The 5,195-nt window shown below is 45.4% G+C and overlaps 1 protein-coding gene across 1 annotated transcript in view; it reads left to right on the forward strand.

Annotated features, from left to right (window-relative positions):
• Positions 1-5,195, forward strand: part of SERGEF (secretion regulating guanine nucleotide exchange factor) — a gene marked incomplete at its 5' end in the record, with an annotated part of 194,103 nt that overhangs the window by 101,937 nt on the left and 86,971 nt on the right.

Consider the following 5,195-nt stretch of genomic DNA (forward strand, 5'->3'; position numbering starts at 1 on the left):
TTCCTCTCAATTTTATATTAGCACATTTGGTACTGATTCACAGTTAGATTTTTGTTTTGTCTTTTTTAAAAAGTGGCTTCATATGTATATATCTTTCCTTTCCATCTTCATTGGACATCTGAGGACATGTATTATTTCTGAAAAATTTTTATGTGCCCTTTGTCTATGTTAGGCCTACAGTAGGTGTTCAGTAAAAGTGGAATGAATGAATGGTGTGATTCATTATGTGTTATGAAGACCTCATGAAGATAAATTCCTATCAGTTAGCTCATTATTAAAACAAACTTACAAAATTTAGCCCTGGAGGGAAAATTTCAAAGTGTGTGTGGTGACACAGTGGTCCCAATTCTGTCCCTCTGATCTTACCTTCCCTTTTGGGTCTTGAGGGAGCTGTAGGCCTCCTTTTTAGCATGTTGGCATAGGCTAGGATACAGCTGAGGCAGGTTGGCACAATTAAGAGGACTTGTCTGAGTGACAGTGAGGGAGCAGTAGGGAACTAAGCAAAGGGGAGGGAAGCTGAAGTACTAGTACATTGGCTCACTGGGGCTAAGATACTCTCTTGCCCTAGCAGTTCTGACCTGGTCCTCTGTTGTCTAGCTGACTACCTAGAGGGTCCAATCTGAAAACTTATTTCCCTGGAGATCCTTTCTGGACATCCTTTGTGTCCAATAACCTGGCTTCTGTTCCTCTTGATACACATTTTCTTTTTCCAATATGAGGGAGACATCCAGTATAATCACCATTCACTTCATTTCTTTCAGACGTGGTTCTGGCTTGACCTCTCTCTGAGTCTAATAGCGTAATGATACCTCAGCCATATCATCAATAAGACATCCATACTGTGACATGACACAAAACAACACATGGTTCTGTGCCCTCCCCGCTGGGCCCTGATCATTCCAAGTTCATTATTATTAGTGCTATTCCCTTGCAGCAGTATCTCCTGCAGGAAGTGGTCACATGTGAGGTCCCTCAGACCTTGGAGGACATTCATTGATCAATATGCGTCCTCTGCTTGACAAGGAATCTGGAACAACATATAAGCATTAGATGCTTTGGGACTGAAGAGGCTTCTGGTCAACATTCATAAGAACAAGTGCCAATCATTGTTCCTTTTATTTACGAAGTGTAGTATGTCTCACAAGTTCCTTTAAACAGTTCTATGAAAAGGATATTACATTCCCATTTTATCAGCGAAGAACTAAGATTCCTAGAGAAAAAGGCTTGGTTTGCCCAAGGTCACATAGCTGGTAAGTGGTGGAGTCGCCTGGCTCCAAACCCTGTTCTCTTTGCACTGTATCTCCTGGCTCTTCCTACCAGTATCTTCCCTTTAGTTTGCCTCAACCTGTTCTGGCATTAGCCCCAGGTTTTTTTCTGTGAGTCCAAGCTAAACCATTTATTACTTTCTCTGCTGCTTCTGTATCTTTTTAGTCTTGGGAGAGTTCCATAGATTCCAGCAGGAAGACATTTGTTTCTCGCAGACCCTAAGATTCCTCTGTAGTTTCCCATGCTGACTGTGGAATTATATCCCTCTCCCTTAGCTAGAGCGCCCACTGCTCTCTCTCCCTTTCTTTTTCCCACTGTCAGGTTTATCCTTGGTCTGAACTTAGATCCTACTTTGTCTCTTGACTTTTTTTTTCTCGTAACTTGTCTCATATTTCTCCTAATTCTTGCTTCTTGGATAGACTCAGGCTTCCCCTCCTGTGCGGCAGGCTTGGTTTCCCGAATTTATTTATCTATTTACTCATTCATTCATTGACCATTTGCTGAATGCCGTTGTCAAGCACTGCACTTAGGCACTGGGGGTTCCAAGGTGTTCAAACATGGTTGAGGAGACTGAAGAATCAGGAGCCCTTTACAATTCAATGTGGTGATGGTTGTGAAGGCAAAAACAGAAGGTGCTTGTGGGGGTATAGGAGGAGAGATATGTGATCCAGATTTGGGGGAGGGAGTGGTCAGAGGAGTCTTTTGGAAGGCGTCATGTCTGAACTGAGTCCTAAGGGTAAACTGAAGTTGGCTTAGAGCAGGGGTGGGCAAACTTTTTGACTCGAGGGCCACAATGGGTTCTTCAACTGGACCGGAGGGCCGGAACAAAAGCATGGATGGAGTGTTTGTGTGAACTAATATAAATTCAAAGTAAACATCATTACATAAAAGGGTACGGTCTTTTTTTTTTTTTAGTTTTATTCATTTTAAACGGGCCGTAGTTTGCCCATGGCTGGCTTAGAGTGAGTGAGTGTGGTAGTGGTTGGGGGAGTTGTGGGGAGGCCAGAATGCCAGGCAGGAAGAGCTCCTATATGAAGACTCAAAGCTGCACATCTAGGGAACTGCAAACATTTCAGCCTGACGGGAACAAAGATTATAGGGATGATGAGGGATGAGGCAGGAGAGGTAATCTGGAGCCAGACTGTGCAGGACTCTTATTTTGTTCTGAAGCTGATAAGGGATTGTAGAAAGATCTTATGTAGAGGAGTGGCTTGTGTACAATAGCATTTTAGAAGGATCACTGTGGTGTCAGGGTGAAGGACGGATTAGAGAGAGACAGATAAGAGACAAGTCCAAAAACTGGCAGTGACAGATCTGAGTTGAGGAGAACTTGAACTAAGGTTATGGCAGTGATTGAGGAGAGAAGTAAACGGGTTCAGAATATAAGGGAGGTGGAATTTCTAGGGCTTGTCACTGATTATCTGTCCTTGCAATTAAGAGGAAGCATGCTAGTTCGTCTCACCCTTACATTTGTCTGCCTTGCCTTCTACATGCAGTCCCTGTTGGCTGTCAGAAGATGTGTGATTCCTGGTGGGCTCTGTTTACCCCTTCTCCCCACCCCCCCTCCCTGCAAGGGCCTTCTCTTTTTGGCTCACCCTACCTTGATCATCAGTCTGATCCATGTCTAAAGCATTCTTTCAGTTTGCATTTGGAAACCTGAGTGGTACCTCAGGTCAACCAAAAGATGCCACTCAACTTTCCCTCTAAGTGACGCTCACACCCTCCCTCCCTCGGCCTTGCATGGGTAGTGCCATCTTCTTCCAAGGACAGTACCTGGGGGGAGGTGAGATAAAAGGTGACCTTATTTGCTAAGTTACTTCTAAAGGAAGAAGAGGCAAGTATCCCTCTTTTATTTTTAGAATAGAAGATCTTTCAACACAGTGGGAAAGAACATGTAACTAGTTCCTAGGAAGAGAAGAAACCTAGCGTGGGCAGATTGGAATGCTCTGGGTTGGTGACATTGAGAACTGTCCTCTCCAGGGTAGTGCCGACTGATTTAATCTTTTGTGGAATAGAAGAGCGTTAGCATTGGAAAGGGACCTTAGAGTTCATATAGTTCATCAGCCTTACTTTGCAGATGAGGTCTTTGATGTCTTGAGGGCTGGTGTGGTTTGCCCAATGTCACAATTAGCTAATAGTGGGACTGGGACCAGAATCAAGGCCTTCTAGTTCAGTTCTTGTCTCACTAGCCCAATGAAAGTACATGATTTTATTGTTTGTTTTGAGGGTTTTTGCTGTTGTGGTTTTTATAAGCTTGATAATTTCAAAGTCTGGAGAATAAGAGGCTATTTTAATGACAATTTAGTTTGATAGTTCCCCCTTCCCCTAAGACTGGAAAGAGCTTGTCCAAGGTCACAGAATGAGGGAAGGTCTGTAGAGGAGCCTCCAGACCTGCAATATAGTGCTCTTTCCAGCAACGTCCAAGGCCTTACCCAGGACCTAAGACTCAACAGCTTGGCTCCAAGGACACTGAACGGAAACATTCTTCAAGTGCATTGCAGCCACAGTCGATTTCGTAAGATCTCAAAGACACAATTTCCTTCTTTTTTCCCTGAATGTTTTTTCTTCTTCTTATTTGATAAAAGTGTATGGCTGTGGAAATTACGTCAGTTTAATTAGGCTGCTTGACAGTACTTTTCCACTGAATTTACTAGGAACTGTGAATTTGTTGTAGTGAGCTGCACTGCAGGCTGCAGTATCTGATTGGCATGCCAGGAGCATCACTAGCTAACAGCTAAATAGAGATTGGGAAGAAAACTGGGTCAGAAAGCAGGCCTCCTGTACCTGCAGCCTCTGCGGAAGGCGGCGCAGAGGCGGCAGGTGGCCACAGCATGGCACTGTCTCCCAGAGCCTGAGCCACGAGCACCCGCCCCCAAGTACCCCGCCCCCGAGGCTCTGCGCTGCGGCCCCCCACCCACCCTTTCCTTTGCAGGTAATTGTTCCTGTGGCCATTTTTCCTTCTGTTTCTGTACAGGTCACAAAGCTTTTATAACTAGCAGCTCAGGGTTGGCTTTTTCTCAATAAAAAAGCTGAAGATTGATTCAGGTGCAATCTTCATTAGCCACTGGTATTGTAAACCATGGAGCAAGTCCTCTGGCTTTCCAGAGCTGGGCTTGTCTGGGAGCTGGAACTGGGCGTGAGAGTTCTACACAGTGATGATGACAGGATTGCCATGTTTCCATTTGCCTCTGTCCTGGGTCTCCCCACCAACAGCCCTGGTTATGTAGCATCCATCTCTGAAAGTCTCAGTGCTGAGCACCAACACAAACGAGGGGCTTTGAGCAAGGAGTGAGTGACTATGCCAGAAGGCGCAGGGAAACTACCTGAAGGCAGTGACATTTGAGTTAGGCTTTGAGCAGTAAATTGGGTGAAGACAGGAAAGAAATGAGGAGACCCTGGTGGCCTGCCCATGCTAGTCTCAGGACTGCTTTATGGAGGCTGGAGACCTATCTGGCCATCTAGGGCTAGAATGTAGCATGCTGGCGCTAACTGGGACCTTAAGGATCTGTTCGTCAAGTTCCTTATTTTATAGATGGGCGAACAAAGGCACAGAGAGGAAGGGGCTGGAACGTAGGCCGGCCCAGTGCTGTTGTAAGCAGTCATGTACTTGTCCTCATTTCTAATGCGGCTCTGAGGATATCTACTTCCTCCTCCTGGGTTTCACTCCTCTATCCTCTTTCTTTATTATTATTATTTAAAAATTTTTTACATTGATTTGAGAGAGAGAGAGAGAGAGAGAGGGAGAGAGAGAGAGAGAAAATGGAAGGGAGGGAGAGAGAGAGAAACATCACATTGATTGGCTGCCCCCTGCTGGGGATGGAGCCTGCAACCTGGGCATATACCCTAAAGTAGCGGTTCTCAACCTGTGGGTCGCCAACCTGTGGGTCGTGACCCCTTTGGGGGTCGAACGACCCTTTCACAGGGGTTGC

Source organism: Myotis davidii, unplaced genomic scaffold (genome assembly GCF_000327345.1).
Source record: "Myotis davidii unplaced genomic scaffold, ASM32734v1 scaffold1363, whole genome shotgun sequence".
Classification (NCBI taxonomy): domain Eukaryota; kingdom Metazoa; phylum Chordata; class Mammalia; order Chiroptera; family Vespertilionidae; genus Myotis; species Myotis davidii.